General features: G+C 40.8%; 1 protein-coding gene across 3 annotated transcripts in view; it reads left to right on the plus strand.

Moving 5' to 3' along the window:
* LOC112108240 (cyclin-dependent kinase-like 5) overlaps positions 1-23,943 on the plus strand; it is a 116,143-nt gene that overhangs the window by 20,224 nt on the left and 71,976 nt on the right. The gene's annotated exons all lie outside the window — the stretch shown is intronic.

The raw sequence follows: 23,943 nt of genomic DNA on the forward strand, positions 1-23,943 counted from the left end.
TTCATTTTAAATGACGCTTCTTAAACATTTTGAAAACCTTGTTTACTTTACATACAATAGTTTAGTTATATAATATAGACTTATAGAAAGAGACCTTCTAAAAACGTTAAAATGTATTACCAGCACGCGAAACCTTAAATTAGAGTGAATAAATGAAGACTCGGCACACCCCTTCTGAAAGGTTGCCGACCCCTGGTCTATTTGCTCGGTCAACAAGGGTCTCCGTTAATGCCAGTATTTTTGTAATGGATAATAAATCATAACTTCTGAATGTCCTGGGTAAAGTAGCTTTACACAACTATTTAGTCAAATGTAATTTTAGTGGAACATTCTCTTCAAAATGGTTTCTCTACCCCTCCCTTTCTGGTTAGAAATAACTGGCAAACTTGCTGGATTGGACTCATTTGAGGGATAATAATTTTGGCTACTTTTAAGAGGCACTAGTATATAGCTTATTTTGAATGTGGCTTTCTAATAGATCACTAAAATGGAAAGCATTTGTTCTCATCATTTTATAAATGATCTCAGGGATATTTATAAACACTTACAAATTTTATACAAGGCATTAATAACTAAATGAAATACAATTTAAAAAGCAAGCTGTCTTATTTCCCTCACTACATGCACCTAACACATTTCAGTCAGGCGAAAGCCCGAGGGAATAGTTGAGCCTTGCATCATACCTTGAAAGTTCAACAGACTCTGGGTCTGATGGGATGCAAAATCAGATTCCAGAACTGGGGCCATCCACTGAGAATACATTGTCCCCAATATTCATATCTAGGGAATTTTAGCAGAATTGCTTCCACTGATATAAATTACTGTGGGAGTGCATAAACAGACAGGCATTCTTTCAGGCAGCTTGAATCCGATTCATGTTTTACAAATGCAATTTCCTCCAACTTGGCTCCCCCCCTCCCCGGTTATTGACAAGCACACTGACAATCCAGTTGTGTTTTGGCTTCTGACACTTCAGAAGAATGTTCATTTAAACTGTTATTTTATTTTAATTTAAAACTCAAATTCATGGAAATGTTTATATTAGTATTAACCTCCTTAACTTTTTTACACTCGCAGTGCTGTGTCCCTTCTCAACCGTAAATTCTTTTAATGTGGTAAGGGTTTCAATCTTCTCTCCCCACTGTGAAATATCAGCCATTATGTGGGACTTTATTTTTCAAGATACATTGGTATGTGGGCTGTTTGTCTGAAGAGCTGAAATAACTCCTGAATGAAAGCAACCATTAACATTATTATCAAACTAAGCCCTGGTCTACGTGAATAACGTAGCTGAAGTTGATGTACTTAGATCGACTTACCGTGGTGTCTTCAGTCTGAGTTGACTGCTGCTGTTCCCCCGTCGACTCTGCTTGCACCTCTCGTGGCGCTGGAGTACAGGAGTTGACGGGAGAGCGCTCGGGAGTTGATTTATCGCATCTAGACTAGACATGATAAATCGATCCCCTCTGGATCGATCGATCTGGCGGGTAGTGAAGACATACCCTAATAGTGGCTTGAGCCTTACAATAACCTGGATAAGACTTACACCTTTTCTTCAAGATGAACAACAAATAGTATATAACAATGCAACAGACCTACTGTACAAGCATGAATGAGCCCTGGGGTTTAGTGCTTCTGAGGCTTTTCATTACGGTATTCTCTGTGCCAAGTATTGATTTCTATTACACAGTAAATTAATGCAGTATTCGGTACAGATCAAACCTTAAAAATGCTTTAAAATATAAATTAATTTTGGTTCTGTCTTGTCTCCATGGTGTTTCAAACCACAAATAAACTAAATAAAGCTATCTCCTTGAGGGTCTCCTTTTATTAACCATTTAGACTGCAAATTTTAAAATAGTAAATGTTATGCTGTGTTGAGAAGGATTCCAACTTGTGTAAGGCCTTGTCCGAATATGTGGGAGATATGAACCAAAAGAACCATTTTACAAATGTAGTAATAGAAGAACTACCCCAAGTCTTTCCATGTTGAGAACTAAATACAAAATGTCTCTTTTAGTCTTGATTTGGCCTGAACAAGTTCCCCACCCATTAACATGCATGATAATTCTGCTACAAGCCATGAAGAAAGCTATTAATTTTAGTTATTTGGGGTGTATTCACGTAGAATAGTGATGGGGGCTGTTTAAGTGCCTAGATGGTATGATGCATTCTGAGATGTGCAAGGGAAGAGTTTTACAGGTTCAAAACACACTAAATCAGGATGGGGCAAGTCAGTAGTTGGCTTGCTCGCCCCCCTTCTTTGACAGCATGCTTCTTGACCAGGCGGTGAGCAATCTTCTTCAAGCCAATTAACATTTACAACAGATACGGAGTAGTGCCATATTTATGAACAGAAGCACTTTACAAGCAGGCAGCACCATCTGCGGAGTGAAACTGACTAGCTGGTTTTTGCTCTGCAGCCAGTACTCTGGATGAAATGTCCTTCATGAATGTTGGACATTTTTATTTTTTCATGCAGCAGCAGCAACTTGAGGATGGGATCAGAAATATTTGGGGTAATGCCTTCTAGGATTACAGTGTAGGTTGTGGACATGCTCCGACTCTGAGGACACACCGTGACTCCACCACCATAGAGGCGTGGTGTGGTGAGCAAGAAATCCAGATAGGCCTGGACAACAGAAATCCACAATAAAAGAAATACATTGCTAGCTAATCATCTGCATTTCCTTCTAACTGCATATGGGGATGCAGTGAGCATGTGTTGGTGAGTAGTGCCAGCCCCCATGAGCAACAGGGAATTCCTGAGTAACAGCTGAGAGGAGCAGGGGGCAGAGAGAGGGGCCAAACAGCGTTCCCTCCCTTGGATTCCAGCAGGCAAACACCCCACTCTGAGTGCCCCTCCCTTCAGAGACACCAAGCTCCAGTGACCATCCACACTGTCCTCGTGGTAGAGACTGCCCCAGTGAACTCTTTGGATTTTCTCGGCAGCAAATCAGGGAAAGGCCAAGCTGATGCCGCCTATTCTCAAACCCTCTCCTCCCCCCCTCCCCCCCCCCAGCCTTCACATCTGGATGCCTGTGATGTCAAGACATTGTCTTCTGTTTGTTCAACCATCCCACTTCCCCCCCCTCTCCCCTCAATGTCCTCCTTCCTCTTCCCCCCTCTCTTGTTCATATTTATGTAATCATCACTAGCTTCATGATAAGAATGAATAAATTGAACTAATGAGGCATTTGCATATCATTATTATGCTTGTGTATTGTATCCCTTAATGTTTCTGGTTTTGTTTGTATGGTCTTCAGTGTGGGCATATGTTCCTATGTATTTGTACAGAGCCTAGTACAATAGGACCCCAATCCTGAGAGGGACCGTGGGTGCTTGTGCAATATAAATATTGGTGCAGTTGATGGAATTTTATTAACATTGTAGGACACATTTAAATGATTAGGAACAAATTTTTATCTTCTTAGAACACCCTCTTGGAATCTCTTTTTTTGTTTTTGTTTTTTTGTTTTGTTTCAGTGTCTATAGGGATGTTGAATCTTAAACTGTAGCAGTTTTTAGGTCTTTTATTTAAGGATTGAGATGCAACAGTCAGCCTTCTTCTGTTCTGGTAAGCATAGTTAGATAGAGATAGTGAAGCAATACCAGGTTTCCTACTGCCTCTAAGCAATATATTTTTAAATAATACACCAGATGGGACACAATATCTGCCATGTCATGCTGATCATTCCTAAGCTTATAAATCTGAATATATGTCCATTATACTGTGCAACATGACTTGGAAAGGTTGACTCTGCTAGCTTGGCAAAAGGGTTGGGAGAAAGTATAAATGCTGAAGTGAAAAATCAGTAAAAACACTTCATGATTATAGGCTTGTGGTAGAGCTTCTGTAGTTCTGGCTGAGGGGTGACTTTTTCTTTGTAAGCCCACATTTCAGACACTTTCTGAAAAATTACCCTCTTTGCTGAAATCTTATGTTTTTCTTATTTCAGAGGTGACTTTGTATATAGATAAGACAAAATTCTGTTTACCATTTTTGGGGGAGGTGTATTTATAGTTTTAAAGTACCTGTGTGTTTGGATAACTCCAGTTTCTAACTTCAAACTCGCCATGAATGCAATTTTCAGTAATGATATGTCTTTAATATTCCTGAAAATATTTGGCCGAGGACTAAAGTTGCATGAAAATAGTTTGTTCATGCACAGAATGTGATTATTCTATCGAATTAAGTGTAGCAAGTGGCAAAGATGCAGAAACCATCTACACAGAGTTCTTCATTAGAGTCCTGGACCTTTGGAATCATCTTTCCCTCTCAGCAATAATGAGACTGAGTTTAACATTCGATACACACCACAAGGCCTATTTTTCTCCCTTAAGGAGATGGAAGATGGGTAGAGCTGGGAAGCAGTGGCGTAGAACTCCGGTGGAGGCTGTGTGGGAATGTTGATCAGTTAATTATCTCTAGGCTATTTTAATTTTAGGTAACTGATAGATCCATCTTGTTAGTATTTTTAATATTGTGGATGGGACCCAGAGCTTGAAAAGCACACTACTTTATTGTAGTGTAGTAAAAATTCAAACTAATAAAAACAAATACCATGTCTGCAGTACTATATAATGAAATAAACACAGATGCTGTACATATCAATGGTTAGATATTCTAATCAACTTAGATTTTATGTTGCCTAACATCGACATTATTATTGAATGCCAACAGAATGCTTGGAGCTGTACAGATGTAACTGAAGGCTATCTTTTCTTGAAGGAACTTTGTCTTTTGGCATTATCTCTGTTTGGTTTAGACTAAGAAATACAGTGAAGTGTGATACTTAACTGGTGCCTTTCTTAATTTATATATATAAATTAAAGGATTTTTATTGATATAATATATTAATTACCCTAAAATAATCTGCAGTAACAAAATTTTCAATAGTAAGCAATAACAAATTTGCTCAGTATAAATTAAAGGGCTCAAAATCCCTGCTTCCAGAAAGAACTTGCAAGCCTTCCCAAACACCACCTTTGACTCAAGTGTCTAAATAGTTAAGCCTTGTGGCATGTCTGGAAGAACTCTGGCAGACCAGCATATGGACTGCATTTTAAATCCACACGATTTCCCTGAAAACCTGTCAGCATAAAGTCACTGAAGTCTGAGGGCTCTTACTACAAAACTTCAGTTCAGCTCTGCTCTGCTTTGGAGAGGCCATAAAGAGCTTGAATTGTATGAGGGGAAAGATTGGAAAGTTCAGGAAGCAGAGTGTGAGTGTCCTTTGAAAACACAACCTAAACAGCATGTTCTGTGCAGGTGTAGCCAAAATGTGTATCATTACATTTATCCAATCTTGAGGTGATAAAAATGTAAATAGCTGTAGTGAGGCCTGCACCTGATTGAAAAAGTTGTAATTGCCTCATGAGTTGTAGGTGGGTTGAGGGGGATAAAACACTCTAGGCAGCAATGGTTGCTGCTGATTTACTCTTAGATGGCTATCTGACCAGATCCCTAAACTAGGGTTTTTTTTAATTAGCTAATGCATGGCAAATGCTCTTCTGTTGAAGCTCTTCTGACAATTTTAAAATCCAGATTGGATGTTTTTCTAAAAGCTATGCTCTAGGAATTATTGTGGGAAAGTTTTATGGTCTGTGTTAAACAGGAGGTCAGATTAGATGATCACAATGGTCCCATCAGGTCCTTGGAATCCTATGGAGTGTATGACATAATCTCCACCTTCTCTAGAGTCTTTGTTCGTGGATCCACCATCAAGTCTGGGTTGAGCTTCATCTACCTAGCTGTCCTTCTGACCTGATTTGGGAAAGCTAATGTTGCACTGTTGAGATGTGATGAAAAGGAGCTTTTAGAGCTGGCTGTCTGTTCCTGCCAGAGTTCAAAAGTGATGCACTGTTTTGTGATCAAACTTCTCTAAAGTAGCCAATTGAAACTAATTTTGATTAATTCCTGGACAGGAGATGTCAGTGGGGATTGAACCTTTGAGCAGTAGCTGTAAAAGCATGAGCCAGTACTCTTTTAGCTAAAAGAGTGAGGCCCAGCTCTTCAAAGGTATTTCATTTCAATGGGAATTAAGTGCCTAATGTGAGTTAGGCACCTAAATACCTTTCAGGATCTTGGCCTCAGTTCTTTGCCTAGAAGCACTAGCAGACCCTCAAACCTCTTATGTGGTCTAGCCCCTGGGAGAAGGATGGACACACTGTTTCTAGTGTTGGTTATCTAATCATTGATTATACTTTTTCTTGTTCATGACTAGCAAGGAACCCGTGGCCAACATGACCAGTGTGGTTTCTGGCATGGCACTTAGACCTAAGACCAAACTGATAGGGCCCAAGGATATTTGAGAATCCATATAGTAACCGAATTAACTTGCCACAACCTCATCAATCTTCTATTAAAAAATAAAGGTTACCAACAAGAAGATAACTGGTGAGGTTCTTGGAATTGAAAGAGTTCGAGTAAGGGTTTAACTGCTTCCTGAAGGAAAGCTGGCATCTTACTTTTTTGAAAGAAAAAATTGACAAATTTCTCATATTATTTTTATTACTGTAGCACATGGAAAGTCCCAATTAAGAGCAGGACCTCCATTGTGCTAAGTTATGTACAAACAATATATTACAATTTAAGGCAACAAGCAACACATGCAGGATGGGGGGAGTAGGGTACAGTCATACACATAAAATGTTTACTTTTGTATAATAAAATTCCAGTTCTCCCTCAATCTAGCCATCATTAATTTAGTTGACTGCGTATAGGTTTGTCATGGTAGTGTGTGTCTTGGAACAGTTCATGGATGGTATTTCATCTTTAAGGGAAGGCATGGAGATATTTATGTGAGAAACTGACAGACGGGTGGAAGAAGGTGATATAAGTAGAGCAGAGGGGAAAAGGGAATTTTAAAAAGCAGTTGAACCAATAGTGGACCTACTGTCTCTTGAATGGATTTTACCAACCAAAAAGGTCATGGGTTCACTGTCCCCAGTCCACACCTCCTACATATTGTTTATGATTATCTGACAGCTTAGTCCAAATCTGAATGATCTTATCCATGTACTAGTTAGAAAACCACTGCTTCCAAGAAACTCTACTCTGCAACTGAGGAAACAATCCAGTGTCACCAGGCTATTTTCCACTCAGAACAGTTCTATTATTGGCACTCCATTTATTTTTTGCCACCACTAAATATTATCTTATCATTGGTGTGTATTTGTTCAACTGTTTAAAAATATATAAAACAGTTTTTTGATGGGCACCGGTATGAAGAAATACAGCGAGAAGGAGACCCAATAATTTTAACGTGTATTTTCTTATCTGTGTAAAACATTCAAGTTCTTATGGTATGAGCAGTGTGCCTCAAGTGACATGTGACCAGGATTTATCACCAAATTTGGTCCCCTGATTGGATCATTCGCTTCCCCAGCCTGAGCTGGGTACTGACGGGAAGTGCGACATGAACACTGATAGTGCTTGCTTGATTCAAAATCATAGAGCTACGTTCATTACAGTGGGAATGTAGCAAATCATCTGGATGCTGCTCTGAGAGACAAACTTTTAGAACCAGTTTAATGTCATTGTAGGGTGTTGCAACACTTAAGAGAAGATTAGAATTTCTGAAGTCAGCCTCTTCTTATGCTAACTGTGGCAGATTGCCTTGTGGGATGTGATAGCAAAGTTGATGCTGAACAACTATGTTGGCAAGGTTGATATTCTTTCTTGTTCAGCAGCAAAGATGAGACTATTTTGTTTTTTATTAGTAGCTTTAGTGCTGAGAACACAACCCAGTTGATTGAGAGGACGGTATTAGTTCATCTAACAGTGGAACTCGAAACATACTAATAGAGTTGTTGAAATGTGGCTGAAATTAAAATAAAAATAGTATTAAAAATTACACATGTATATCCTGAAAGTTAATTTAGTGATCGAACTATATAAACTATAAAGTTTATACATGACCTTATACATAAACGATGTTAAATACTAAGGTTGCGTAATTTTTAGCACTGAAGTTTTCTCGGTGAGATGACACTTCAAAACAAAAGTGTTTAATTTCACCTAGAAAACTAAAAAGTTTAGTTTGTTTGAAACTAACCAAATTTGTCCCCGATCTTTTTTTTCAGTTCAGCCACCAGACTGAAATATCAATTGTTTGCTTAGCTCTACACAGAGCGGAGCTGCTCTGGGCTGAATCATGGTTGCGTAGTGAATAAGGCTGTTGTCTGTATGACCGCAGGTTCATTTGTTGCAGAAGTTGAAAGGTGTACAGAAAATGAGGCAGGGAGTTGCAGAGATATGGTTAAGACAGTTGAATATTGCCTCGGCGAATTGAATTCTATCCCTGTCTTTGCGATAGCAGTCTTGTGTGACTTTTCAGAGGTGGTCACTAATTGTACGTTTCTCATTGTATGGTGACTGACTTAATACTGTGAGGTCATATTAGCCAAAGTGCTGAGCACTTAAAGCTGCAACTAAAGTCAGCAGGAGCTGTGCTTAAAATGTATATATAGCACTTTAAGTTCAGAGTACTCTGAAAAATCAGGTCCTCCGTGTCTCAAATTGGGTACATGAAATTAATGGATCCTTTTAAACTTAGTTGACTGTTAATGGGGTTTGGGCACCTTAATGCCTAGATCCCATTTGAAAATAAAATGTAGGCATTGCAGCATGAATGCAGCAAAGCCTAAATACCTTTAAAAATCTGGACCTCTGTGCTTCCATTTCCCATTTATAAAATGGGGATAATTCCCCATCCCCTCACAGAGGAGTTATGAAAATAATTAATGTGTTTGAAGCACTCAGTTACTATAATAATAACAAGAATTATACTTAGCTCTCAGAGCACTTTCTCAAAGAGCTTTATTACAGTTAAGTATCATTATCCTCATTTCCTAGATAGAGAAATTGAGGTACTGAGTTGGGGAATGATTTGCCTGAGGTCACCCACTATGCCAATGGCAGAGCCAGGCATAGGAAGTGGGTCTCCCAAGTCCAGTGCTTCACCCCCTTAGGGTGACCAGACAGCAAATGTGAAAAATCGGGATGGGGGTAGGGGGTAATAGGAGCCTATAGAAGAAAAAGACCCCCAAAACGGGACTGTCCCTATAAAATCAGGACATCTGGTCACCCTACATCCCCAGGACCAAACTGCCTCCCCCTGCCTTCACACTATCTCAGCTCCCGAAGCTAATGCGTTCAGGTACCCAAGCCCTGATCTTATAGGCTCACTTTCCACCCACCTGTTGTAGTGTAGTGCAGCCTTGCTTTTCCTCCTCCTACGCCTGGAGCTGTGATGAGGAGAAACCAAGCATATGCACCGTGGTAGGGTTGTATCTTACTTCCTGTGTTGCTGCGTAGCGCTGAGTCATAATCTGTTCCTTAAAAACCATCCAAAAAGGATCCTATGACTATTCCCAAAAGGAATCCAAGCCTTAAATATTTAGGAAAGTAAAATGGTAGTCTGGCAGCTCAAAGGGATTTGTTGTAACTCCGTGAGGCAGACAAGATATTGTGCAGACTGCCTAAGGCAGAGAAAGAAAAGACCCTTTCTTCTCCACAAACTGAGATGAATGAGCATCTAACAGAGATCAAGGCATTGAGCTGATACTTACCCCAAGATGCTGGTCATAAAAAAGGATGTGGCTGACCTCAGTGAGAGGGTCAGCATAGTTGAAACTGGAGTAGGAAAGAATGATGATGTGATGATATTGAATCTGTGGCATGGTTTCAAGAAGTTAGAGACAGGGACAAGATGGGCTCTGTAAAATGATGGGAGAATCAAGGAAAAAAGGACTAATGGGAAATGAAAAGAGCCCCTCTGAAGGTTGAGGTGCTTTTGCTCTATTAGTACAGCATATCATTAAAGAGCTTTAAAATCTGAGCATAGAAGATGAAGTAGTAGCAGACTGTGCCCTCAGAGCTTTCTCCCTACCAATTCATGGAATCACCCTCGGGATATAATTATAAAATTGTATTCCTATCAACAACAAAGGCTAGAGAGCAAAATCCAGATATTTCAGGAGTTATTAGCTACTATATGATGAGTGCATAGTGAAATGGAAGAAGGAACTGAAGATATAAAATACAGATGGGATTTCCCACTCAAACTTATCTTCTGCCAGAAAAAATAACCTTTGTTGTTAAAGATCTAAAAAAGGGAAAAAAGTTCTATGATCCTTCTGTCTACTTGAGGAAAGACATAATGAGTTGCCAGGGGAGACACCAGAGAAGTAAGGGGAAATTGTGTGGCAGGCCGTCAAAGCCGAAGTAGGAAGAGATTCCCAAATAAAACCAAGGAACTGACCCCATCAGCTGCTCTGAGGACTAACTATGTTGGTTGCAGTTAGTGACACAACGCTAGATTCAGGTCTGGAATAGTATGAACAAGATAGCAGTATACTTCTCTTCCCCCACCTCCAGACTGCAGACAAGGAAGGCAGGTAAAAGAAACCTTATTGTGAAAAATGTTTAATATAGTGTCCATATATGCTCTACATCAAGAGTAGACCGTATTAATCAATAGTTTCTTTCTTGATTCTAGGCAAGTTTAGATACATCTTTAAAAAAATCATAAAACAAAAACAGATAAGGATAACGATCACAGATAAAGCATCTGTCCAGTTATCATTCAGTAGTGCATTATTAGTAGTAGTAGCCTATTTCCCTGTTAAACCATGTACAAATATTACATAAAAACTGCCATACAGGGTCAGACCAATGGTCCATCTAGCCCGATATCCTGTCTCCAACAGAGGCCAGTATTAGAGCTTCATGGGGAGTGTACAGAACAGGGCAATTTTGGATTGATCCGCACCTGTCTTCCCCTCCTGATTTCTGGTTTTGGCTAATAAATTAAATTAAAACACCGCTTAAGCATATACGTGCAGATCAAACAGGCTCTCTGTCACAGGCAGATCTGCCTGATCAAAGGCAGACCCATGTATGTTGTTAGTGTTAGATTTTTATAGAGCCTTTGATCAAGTAGAGTGGGATTACTGATGGCAGTTTCAGAACAATAGGGAATTGAATACAACCTTCTCAGGTTAATAACATCACTATATTTGCAGCCTGCTGCAGGGTGAAGATTAATGGATACATGTTAGAAATTTACACTTCTAGAGGTACCATCCAGAAATGGTCTTCCTGCTTTCTCCATTGGGCATGGATCCACTTACCAAAAGAATATGCTACAATTAGTACTGAAGTAAAAAGAATAGCTGATGTCCAAGACAAAATTTCAGTATGTGCTGACAATGTTATTTTGTTACTTGTGAAGCTAAATATATATACATCATCATATAATTATGTAATTAACATAAGGGGATTAGATTTGACTTGCAAGTTTAAGTGGTAAAATATGAGAAGGATCACACCAAAGGGATGTGGAACTAAGAAGTATGTAGCACCAATAAGTATGTATTAGATATACAAGTAATATAAGGCTGTAATACAAGACCTGCAGGTTCTAGATGTATAAGATATGTAGCTTGGCCATAGAAGGCCTCAGGCCTGAAACAGATTGGCGTGACTAGTGGACAGCAAGAGAACCCCGTACCAGTAAAATATAAGGTTACAGTAAAAGATGTGTTAAAGTACTGATGTTCTGGAAACTATGCAGAAATAAATTGGAAAATACGTTGCAGTGGATCAGTTAATACCCGAAGATGACTGGTAGTAACATCAGGGGAAATTCTGTAATGACTGCATATTACCATAATAATTCATTGATATAAATGCTAATGAGAAACTAAGGAGTTAGCCTAAGAAAACTAAGGCACCCTGAAATTAGTGAGGTGGAAAAGTACAGCTAAAAAAAAGGGCTGAAACCATTATGCATAAGCATAGGGTACAGGGAGCGTCAGTATAACACACTATAAATTCTGTATTCTGGCTGCATGCCTTGGGGGATGGCGACAAGGAGGACAACCACTGGTGATGATAATAAGAATGGTTGATATCTCAGGGTCCCTACTAGAAAGTATAAATAATGCCCATATTAGGACTAGACATGCTGTTAGCCCTTTCTTTCCTGTTGTTGTGGGGTGTTTTTGATATTGTTTATCTGCTTAGTAAGAGTCTTAATAAAAGTACTTACAAGTTTTCAAATGTCCATCAGTTATGGTTATTGTTCCTCATGTGCTCCTAGGGTCCCCCATGACACTCCTAATGATGATTCTCACCCTGCTAATCCTGATACTGTAGTTAACTACGAGGCCAACCTCTTAATCCATATCACTAATATAAAAACCAGTCTATCAATAATCCTATATTAATCCAAAAATTAATAAGGCTACACTTACCAATTCCTTCATGTACCTTCAGGAAACAATCAAAGAATTAGGGTATGTCTACACTGTAATTAAAAATCTGCAGCTGGCATGTGTCAGCTGACTTAGGCTTGCTGGGCTGTTTAACAGCAGTGTAGACATTTGGGCTCAGTCGGTTGCCTGAGCTCTGGGACCCTCCCCACTTATGGGATCGTAGAGCTGTGGCTCCAGCCTGAGTCTGAATGTCTACACAGCAGCCAAATAGCCTGAGCCCCCCGCGTCCGAGTCAGCTGACATGGGCCAGCTGTGGGTGTTTAAATGCAGTGTAGACATAGCCTTAGTTCAATTAACTTTGGGCCCTGACACTATTTCAGACTCTGAAGTCTAAAATGTTGGGTATAAACTTTTCAGCATCAGAAGAACAATTGGTAGGCAGTAAATTTCATTTTAGTTGACCAAAGATTCAAATAGATATCTTGGAGTCCAGCAACAAGTACTGGTAGTTATATGTTTCCGTAATAAGATAAAATTAGGATCATTCTGAAAAAAGGCTTGGGAGAGATGGAACAACACTAATTTACTGTGAATAGGCAGGATACCTGTAATCAAAGTGAACATTCTACTTAAAACTCTCCTTTATGTTCCCAACACTTCTGATTACTGTATTGTACAAATGCTTTATATGGAGGAAACAAAAACCTGGCATAATTAGAGGACTGGCAGTTTCAAATAGTAAAGCACTGTTCTTAGTTTGACAGTTAGGAGCTATTATTGATTATCTTCAACTTGACCCGGTGTTTTTTCTGGGTGACATTCAGAGCAATGGGAATGTTCAGAACTAAATATTAACAAATTACCTTGAATTCAAAGAATAGCTCATTCTCACAATGTAAACTGGGTGGGGTAAAAAGCTCTTCACCTCCTTTTGCACCTATTCTGTCTCACCAACAGAATTCTATCTAACACTATTAAAGGACAAAAAAAAAAAAGTTGCCCTCACCACCTTCCCTCTGTTCCCTGGGAGCTAGCAGTAGCCAATGGGAATTCTTTGGATACTCTCCAGGTGCAGTCAGTGTGTTAGATGTACCTACATTAAACGGTAGAGGCAGTAGTTGGGCATGCTTGTCTGTGATATGAGGACATGAGCAGATTACTTTGACGTGTGTGATGGAGCAGTGATTGTGATATAGAGAGATCTGTTTTGCACCCTTTTGGGTGTGAAGGAAGGGAGGAGGCGCATGTGTACCTTCGGGAGAAAGTATGCATCATTTTTATGCAAAATTATGTGGGTTATGTCAGCAGCAGGGCACAGGGCTTTTATTACAAAGGATATTGTCATCAGTAAGGTGGAATGTAAGAGGGTTCTAATGCTTTAATGATGGTTAAATGTGTAGATTGAAATGGTATCCTGTTAGTAAGGGTAAGGGAGTTGTAAAAGGCTGTGAAGTCGATCTAAAACTGTACACATGTGGTATTCTTTCTGGGGAGATGACTAAGTGTGTGAGTGTATACCAGGATCTGGACCTCCTGAATCTTAAAGTGCCAAGGGGCAGTGTGCACTATATGCACTGTGTGTTCATATTGGGGCATTACTCAAAGAGGATAGAGGGGAAAGTGGCATGTGCAACTCCCCCCGCCCCCCCCCCCCCACCCTTCTGTCCATTAGTAGTGTTAGATGGAATCCTGTGGATGAGAGGGAATGGGTTGCAAGAGGAGGTGAAGAGCTTGTACATTTCAGCAACTGTGGGGTTTTCAGAGTAAAGGTATGTGCATTAAGTGGGCATATTGGGGCGTTGCTGGAAGAGGGCAGAGATAAGGTTTCATGGGCAACCTCTTAACGTTGTATTTCCTAGTTTTCAGAAGTTTGAGTTTTGCTCAACTCTGCTTTCTGCCACGGGAATGATATACCACCAAGCAACCTCAACTCTGTATTAACGTAGTGTTTTGTCATTTAATGTATAAATATTTGCTCATTAAGGACATAAAGGAGAACCCTATCTTTCTCAAGAGATGTTGAAAAAACGCACATTGAGGAATGGTTAGTGATTTGGGGTTAGTAATTTTTGAAAGCTGCTGAGGGAGATAGATCACAAGTCCTTTGAAAATCCATTGGATTTGTACTCCTAAATCCTTTAATTGTTTTTGGAAAATCTCTTCTCTAGTTTTTGTGAATCCTCTCTGTTTTAAGATGCTCCAGTGAAACTTAAAAGAATTTTATAAAACAACCAGTAACTGAGGTGTTGAGAAAAGATAGGAAACTTTATTCATATGTGGTATTGTCCAGGGCACAAGGTTATTGGGGCAGGAAAACAGATCAGATCTGTAAACAGTCTTCCCAAAGACCCATTGGTGATTCATTTAGGTCCAGTTAATGATGTGGCCTTCCAAGAACCTGAATCTTTAGTAACATTTATTATTAGTAGCACTTCTTTTATTAACTGGGAATTGGAAAAAGGAAACACTCCCCTGTGTTAGTACTGGTCACATTATAGTTCGGGATGTAATGATGATGGAAAAATTAATGTATCAAATTACAACCATCAAGAAGGGAGGGAAAAAGTGGTAATATGTAGGCAACTGGATTCTGTCTATTGAATTTTAAGATAAGGAGTATTCACCTTTTTTCTGCAAATCTTTTCAAATATCTTTTTATTTACCAAAATTACAGCTTTCATGATGAGCATTTCTTTATAAGGGTAGGTCTACACTTACCCGCTGGTTCGGCGGCAAGCAATCGAACTTCTGGGTTCGATTTATCGCGTCTTGTCTGGATGTGATAAATCGAACCCGGAAGTGCTCGCCGTCGACGCCGGTACTCCTGCTCGGCAAGAGGAGTACGCGGAGTCGACGGGGGAGCTGCCTGCCGCGTCTGGACCCGGGTAAGTTCGAACTAAGATACTTCGACTTCAGCTACGTTATTCACGTAGCTGAAGTTGCGTATCTTAGTTCGAATTCAGGGGTTAGTGTGGACCAGCCCAAAAGGGTAAATAATTTCATCCCCTTATTGTAATGGTACTGTAGGACTTTGGTGAGGCTCATGTAGGGACACTGGTTAATTTTCATTATTTAAGTTTTCATTAGGTTATTTGTGGGATAATTGACAGGTCAGTCCTGCACATTTTATTGCTGCAAAAATGCAACATTTGCGTAGGCAAGAAAAATCACATGCAGCACTGGTTTTGTTTAGAAAGGCCATTGGATCAGGAAGATATTTTTGACTGAATTCTGTTGTTGGGGGAAAGGGGGAGGGATTCTTTGTTCATTTATTTTTAAGCTATTTTGTGACAAAGCAAATGGGCCATATGTAATCCTAGTTTAGTGGAAATTAAGTGAGATTGCAAACTGTTTTTATGTTATGAATTAAATTTTATGGGTAACAAATATTTCTCTTGTGCAATAATTCTGATTCTATGTTTCTGCAAGAAACTAAAAATGTATTTAATTCTTGACCTGCAGACTCATGCTTCAACACATCCAAGATGTGAATTAATCTACCACTAAAACATGCCATGTCATGGGTTAAAGCTATATTTATAACTCTTTGTGTAAATGTTCAGTGTGATGCATGGCGTATGATTGGTGCAGCTCCTATTAACATCCATGGGTGTGTCACAGCTACCTCTCTGTGCAACACGTTAAACATCTACCCATGATAATCTCTATTCCTAATCTTGTCACTCCTTTTATATACAACCTCTTCCCTCAGTTAGTCACTTTAAAGATTCACTCTGTTTAATCACTATTGAACCCTGTCAGTGCTTATTTATTCATTCCAGTTCCACCCACGATATGTGCAAGTAATTGGAAAGTCAGAGCACACATTGCTTTTTAATTCTGAGGAAAGGGAAATGGATTACCTCTTCTCTTGTTTTCTCATGGCTGCTAGCATAAAAGCCATAGTGTGTGCTGGGGGGTGGGGGTGGTAATATGCTTGCAATAATAATACACAGCTCCTACAGGGCATTTTCTTTCCTTCAGCATTTAATTAATTTCTCCTGATATGTGCATAAAAAGTGTTCATCATTTGTACCATTTAAAGCAAAAATGCAAAGTTAAGAAAGACCATTGCAGTATAGGGGGAAACACTGAATCCATGCCTATTCTTTAAAGAAAAATGGAACAAATTTGGAGATTTTAGACTTCATATTTATCTTTCCGGAATATTTTCATGTGTACAGTTATGGTACCCAAGATTTACTGCAGCTTGTTAGCTGCCTCAGAAAATAAAGCCATTTCATCATAATTTAGCATGACATTTGTGGCATTAATATTTACCTTTTTGACCTACGCTATTCTGATTTAAGATTTCTGACCTGAAGCCAGTGGCCTGTATGGCACTGTAAAAAAGATAGGCTATAAAACAACCCTTAGTTAAAAACTGCTTAACTGATTACTGTACCACCTTAATTTTAATTTTGGCTGCTTAACTGAACAAAAGGACTCGAGAGTTGAATTGAGTTTTATTAAATAACCTTAACAACAGCAACTAATAGTATAGGAGATAAGACAACAAACTAGTAGGTTCTACTGTATACTCAATCTCTGTGTTGGGAAGGTCAATTGTGTTTAGATTTTGGACCATGCGTCCATCAGAATAGGGCCTCACTTGTGCCAATGGGCTATCGACTCCTATATTGCTAACACAACAGGGGGTGAGAGAGGGAAAGAAACCAATCTTAAGATAAAGCATAAGACAATTTGGTCAGTTTCTCATATGTCAGTTCACCAACATCTCCTTCCCAATGAATCTAAAGTAGTCAACCCTTTTAACCTACTTCTCCACAAATTATATTAACCCCAGTATCTGACTAACACTCCTAACTACCTCAGGGTACATGTACACTACCCGCAGGATCAGCGAGTAGTGATCGATCTATTGGGAATCGATTTATCACATCTAGTGTAGATGCAATAAATCAATCCCCGATCGCTCTGCTGTTGACTCCTGTACTCCTCCGCAGCGAGAGGCAGAAGTGGAGTCGACGGGGGAGTGGCGGTAGTCGACACCGTGCCGTGAGGACGCAAGGTAAGTCGACCTAAGATATGTCGACTTCAGCTATGCTATTCTCGTAGCTGAAGTTGCGTATCTTAGGTCGATTCCCCCTCCCCCCCTTGTGTAGACCAGGCCTAAGATAAACTCCTACATTTATAAGAGACTGTATAGACTGAGTGCAGTTCAAGAAGCTTGTGCACTTTGGTCTGTTTCATGTCTGTATACACCTAGAACTTGGAGGGCAGTATGAAACTGTTAACTATGATAGACACATGTACAGTGTTCTACAATCTTAGTTAACAGTAACTTCTGTTTCAAATCTACTTTACAACAATCTTGATTGGAACCTGTTACAAAAGAACAACACACACTGTAACTCTGTGACAATCTTTAGAGCACATACGCAAGAATGTACAATTCCTTACTAATTAGGTGCCTGGTTTGAGGAAGCAGTCAGATGACTGATTTGGGTCAGTACCCAAGAGAGAGTCTGTGTGTTACTTATCACCAGATCTTTGCTCAGCCATCAGCTTTCACATGCGGGAGTTCACAGCAGAAGTTGACATTGCAAACACAGGTGGAGAGAAGGATGGCCATGACTGTAGTCTTTTTCTGGTGTGCTAGTGGGCAACCCTGAATTACTGGAAAATACAGACAGTTAAAGATGCCTACATCTTAGATAGGCACTTGATGTCACCAGGAAGACTCCCAGGTGGCAGGCCCAGGACCTCAGTCTTCTCCCTTCCAGGTGTATTTTGGCTTTCGGGAAGTTGTGCACTGAAGGAGACAGGCTATTTTATCCCATTTCTGCTGGGTAGTCCAACTTGGTTCCTCTTCTTGGAAGTGCTGGTGTGGACCAATCAGATGGCAATCCATATCTCTTCCGAAGAAGAGTTGTCCCATTTCACTATCCAGTCATGGAATGAGGCATCACCTTTTGAGTACTGGCAACTGGGGCTGAAATTTTCCAGTCTCTCTGTGCAACATATTTTGTCAGAACAGCTCGTGTAAGACAAATTGGCCATAGCTGTTGGTCCAATCATCTTGGGACATACCTTGAACATTATCTGGTTTATTTTGGTCACTTATCTCCACAGTTCGGTTTCATTGGGCCCCTCTGTTGTGCATTCCTGGGCCAACTTTGCAATTATGCTTGCTCAAGTTGCATTTTCTCCATCAACTCTCTGCTAGCTGTGGAAATGTCCAGTTTAAAGTTCATAGACTATGGAAGAACTTTTATATAAATTATTTTATTCTCTTTAAACATATTTTAACTGTTAATTATACAATGCAAAGCCACTTCAAGAACTGTTGTTCTGCAGAACAGCTGTATAAATCTTCCATTTCTGTTCTTCTTGTTTTAACAGTGATGGGTCCTTGGTATTGTGAATGGGCTGACTCTGTGCATTATTAATCACAGTTACATTTCTGATGATTCCACTCTGTAATCAAGTGTCCTTATAAAGACATAATTTGGTTTTCAGTTCCTTCTATTTTCTGTCTCAGCACATGTTGATTTCTCTTACTTGATAGCATAAGCTTGATTGGATACATTAGCCTTATTTCTTCAGTTTGTCACTAAACTAAAAGAAATCAATGTGAAAGCAACTTGTTTTTTCCTCCCTAGTGGGATTGCCCTGCCATTAAAGTTTACATTGTCTTGCCCAAACTGTTTCACTTATAGTTGACTTCCCTTTGATACATATAACTTCATTTAATCACTGAATAAGAGTCCATCAAGTTCCCTATTTTTTTCTATGGTATCAGGCAACATCATATAACGTCTTCACGTTTGATATATTTTTTTTAATTCATTCATTCACAGACAGGGGGAAAAGGGAAGTTTCTTCAACTGCACCAACAGTACATTCTTGTAAAAGGCTGCAGCAACTTTAAGTTTTATCAGACAGCCAGAAGAAATCTTGCCATCAGCGCTTGAGATTTTTTTCTCTCAGCCTTCTGTCCTAATTTTCTAAATAGCCTTTATGACTGGGCAGTTTTTAAAAAGTAATAACTTTGGGGACTTAGTTACTAAAACACATACCCCAAGGTACTAGCATTATAGCAAAATAAATTTGTTTTCTGAAATACATCATCTTAGCTATATTTTTTAAGGACTTGTTTCCTGCTCTGTGCCTGAGGTCAGAGCTGACAGATGGGTCCTTGATACATAAAGAGAAACTTGTTTTACTCCATTAAAGCATGTTCATATTGATTCTTTCTTAATCTAGGACTTTTCTGCCAATCCTGACATGAGGCTCAGCTTGGCTGGTGTGACATGTCCGAGAAAGAGAAGTTAAGGTGGTAGGACATGTTTCTCTAACCAGACAAGAAATGGCCACAGGTTCTGCCACCCTTGCTTATGTTGAGTAAAACTGTACTCCTTGATTAGTTGCACCATTGACATTAGGGACTTTTTAAGGAACCAACTGAAGGAAACAAATTAAATTTAAGGTTTCCTGCACAATTGAAATTTTACATAATTAACAGTGAATAAGAAATGAGGTGACACCTGTGCTTTCAGTTGTAATCTTTCATGATTTGCTTGGGTAGAAACATACAAATGCTTTGATACTAGGAAATTGATCTAGATTCATAGACTTTAAGGTCAGAAGGGACCATTGTGATCATCTAGTCTGACCTCTTGCACCTTGCAGGCCACAGAACCTCACCCACCCACTCCTGTAATAGACCCCTAAATTCTGGCTGAGTTACTGAAGTCCTCAAATCATGGTTTAAAGACTTCAATCTGACTCTGGGGAAAAATTCCTTCCCAACCCCAAATATGGCAATCTGTTAGATCCTAAGCATTTGGGCAAGACCCACCAGGCAGATATTTGGGAAAGAATTCTCAGAGCCCTCCCCATCTAGTGTCCAATCTCCAGCTGTTGGGGATTTTTGCCACTGGCAGTCACTGATGGGCCACATGCCATTGTAGGCTGTCCTGTCATACCAGCCACTCCATAATCTTTTCAAGCTCAGTCTTGAAGCCAGTTAGGTTTTTTGCCCCGCCCCACTCCCATTGGAGGGCTGTTCCAGAACTTTACTCCTCTAATAGGGATCCTGCACCAATGATCAGAAAAATGATTTTTGATCATAGATTCCAGGCATGCACCACGTACAGAACTCGGCAGATGCAATCCTCAGCCTTACTCCCCACCATTGAAGAGGACATGCAGGCACAGAGGTGGATTTAAGCAGCAGGCCACAACTGTATTAACTTAGCCTCCCTTCCCATTGTTATCGGTTTGCCCCCTCTGATGTACCAGACATTTAATTACGGTCAGTGTGGGATTAACGGGCTCAAACCATGTAATCAATACTTAGTGGAGGACCTTCTTAAACATAATCTAGGACTCAGCTCGCTTTTCAGTTTTCTCCCTTGCCTCTCAGTGAAGACTTCAGATCTCCCCTTCTCCTTACAGGTAGGGTTGCCAGTTTTAGTTGGACGTATTCCTGGAGGTTTCATCAAATGATCTTCAATTAAAGATTGTCAAACTTTAATTCCTGGAGACTCCAGGACAATCCTGGAGGGTTGGCAGCCCTATTTACAGGTAGAAGAACCCCCAGCCATGTCCAAAGTCTCGCTGGCCCTTTTAGCCTTTATCTGCACTCAACACTGGCTGCAAATTGTAATGAACTAAACATTCCTATATTACGTCCTCACATTAAAATTCCTGTTCTTACTCCTTCTAACTTAAACTGTGACTGCACAATGCTGCAAGGAAGCCAAAAATCCCTCCAGACACCTGTTTATTTGCAGCAACTGGAAAAAATTATTTTCTGATCCCCAAAACAGGCAATTAGTCAGACTCGCACCATCCTAAAACCACAGCTCAGTATGCCTCAAGTATAGGGGGTGGGAGGGCAGCAGTAGCAACAAGATAGCTCCTAGGTGCGGGATTGCTTTACGTTCAGAGAGAGAACCGTGAGTACTAGCTGGTTCCAATAATTGCCCCCCCCCGACACACACACACACACACACACACACCTGGCCAGGCCAGTAGGAGGCAGAGGAGTCCCTCCTTAAGACAAACATCCACGTGCACATGGAGGCACAAGAAAGAGCTTGGCCACAGTATGTATGCGCATGAGCTCTTCCCCCTCCCAGAAGCTGGTCCATTCCTTTGTTTGCCAAACCAAGTTTCCTCCTTTTCTGCTGAGACAGGGCGAAGCATTAACAGTCAGCAGAGCAGTCTCCATGAATAACTTTGGTTTTGCATAAAGATGGCTCTATAAGGTGGACGGACGTATTTGAGTTTTGACACTGAGGTCACTCATTGGTGGTGATACAACCAGTAAGAACAATTTGCTCAATTTAGGTTAGACTAAATTAATTAATTTATAATCACATGTATGTGTGCTGCTGTATTTGAAGTGAGGGATACAAACTTCTCAGAATGCAGTTCTAACTACAATTCAATATTCTGTCCTCAGCCTTGTCATCCCTTTTTTCTGTAATTGGTGAGCAGAGCTTTTTCTTGATCAGTTGTCTTATTTCAGCTGGATTTACGTAACACATGAGCTTTCAAATTAGGCCAGTATATTTAGGATGGGTTTTGGCAGGACAATGTACTGTGAGAGATGATCAGGAACTAACAGCAAAAATGACTTCCACATGAGTTGCTTTTGTTAAATTAACTTTCCTCAGTGAGGTCATTTAGAGGCCGTAGTCGGTCATTGAGATCAAAGCACAACATAACACTTGCCAGATCTGGTATAAATATCATGTATGATGATCACAGAATTAATTTATTGCCACATGATTACTTATTTTGTTTTCACATAGCATGAACAACATGCCTGGTGCTTCATAGGGTTGCCACAACACCCAGTTGAAAAGGAATCCTGGCGGCTCCGGTCAGCACTGCTGACCTGGCCGTTAAAATTCCAGTTGGCAGGGCAATGGGGTTGGTAGGCTCTCTGCCCGGCTCCATGCAGCTCCCGGGAAGCGGCGACATGTCCCTCCGACTCCTCGGTGGAGGGCCGACCACAGGAGCTCTGCGCGCTGTCCCCATCCTGAGCGCTGGCTCCACAGCTCCCAGTGGCTGGGAACCGTGGCCAACGGGAGCTGTAGAGGTGGCATCTGCGGGCGGGGGAAGTGCACAGCAGAGCCCCCCTGGCCAGCCTTCTGCCTAGGAGCTGGACGGACATGTCGCCGCTTCCCAGGAGCCGCTTGAGGTAAGCACTGCCCACAGCCTGCACTTCTGACCCCCTCCCACACGCCAGTCTTGAGCCCCCTTCTGCACTCAAACTCCTTCTCAGATCCCACACCCAACTCTCCCTCCACTGCCTCAGCCCGGAGCCCCCTCGTGCACCCCAATTCCCTGCCCCAGCCCAGAGGGCCCCCCCCCGCTGCACCACAGAGCCCACATCTCCAGCCGGAGCCCTCACTCCCTCTTGCACCCCAATCCCCACCCCAGCACGGAACTCTTCCTGCACCTTGAACCCCTCATTTCTGGCCACACCCTCAAGCTCTTACCCCCAGCTGGAGCCCTCACCCCTCCCGCATGCCACCCCCCTGCCCCAGCCCAGTGAAAATGAGCAAGTGAGTGAGGGTGGGGGAGAGCGAGCAATGGAGGGAGAGGGGATGGAGTGAGCAGGGGTAGGGCCTCGGAGAAGGGGCGGGGCAGGGGTGGGGCAAAGGTGTTCAGTTTTCTGCCGTTAGAAAGTTGGCAACCCTATGCTTCGAACAAGCATAAAGGCAGAGTGCCCTGAACAGCTGGCTGAGTATTTTAATGTTTCCACGCTAACAGCTCTAAAATAAATATGCCACGCCTTTTTTATTGGCTATTGCTAATACTAATGACTTTCATAAGGATCTCAAAGGACCTGAGTCAATTCCCACTGAAATAAATGGTAGTCTTCCAACATGCTTTTATAGACGGATAAAGTTTTCATTCAGGATCACATATTGTGGACATTTGGTGACATTGAAGGACAGAGAGCAGATGCTCCTACATTCTGCTTTAATAATTAGTTGTTCGCGTGTTTTCACATTTGTAGATATAACAAGTATGAACAAGTTCCAAAATGATTTAACTGTTTTGCTGCTGGCCCCTAATTCAGCCTCTCTACGCTGACAGACCTCAGGATTATGTGAAGTGCTGTTACTTCTCTAAAATATTGGCATTTTAAAAAGAGATGTACCTCCTACATTTGGTAGCATAGGGACTTTCTTGTGGCATGTTGCAGCATCCTATACAGACAAATACATGAGACAGCAAGTAAATCTTTCTTTTATATTCATATGTGCCCTATGTGAATAGGCTGTATGTTTGTTTTGGAGGGTATGGGATGCTCTAGTAGAAATAAACTAGAGATGCTCAGGAGTAAAATGGATACAATGTGGTGATGATCAGTTTAGATGAGAATCCTTCCTGGGTGCAGAGGCAGGACTAGATTACTCAAGAGGCTCTTTCAAGCTGTGTTACCTGTAGTTCTGAGGTAAGCACACAGGCCAACATTTTCAAAAGTGACTAGTGATTTGGGGTGATTTAGTTTTGGCTGCCCAACTTGAGGTACCTTAACTCTCTCACAAACTGGAGGTACCAAAAACCTCTCTCACCTTCCAGGTGTTTCAAGTTGGGGACCCAAAAGCACTAATCAGTCTTGCAAAACTTGGCCATCAGCTAATATTTTTAAATTTTGATGCACAAATATAGGTACCAAAATCCATATTTTGATGACCTAAATAAGTGGCCTGACTTTCAGAGCAG

The sequence above is a fragment of the Terrapene carolina genome, unplaced genomic scaffold (assembly GCF_002925995.2).
Source record: "Terrapene carolina triunguis isolate 2854851 unplaced genomic scaffold, T_m_triunguis-2.0 Scaffold23, whole genome shotgun sequence".
NCBI lineage: Eukaryota > Metazoa > Chordata > Testudines > Emydidae > Terrapene > Terrapene triunguis.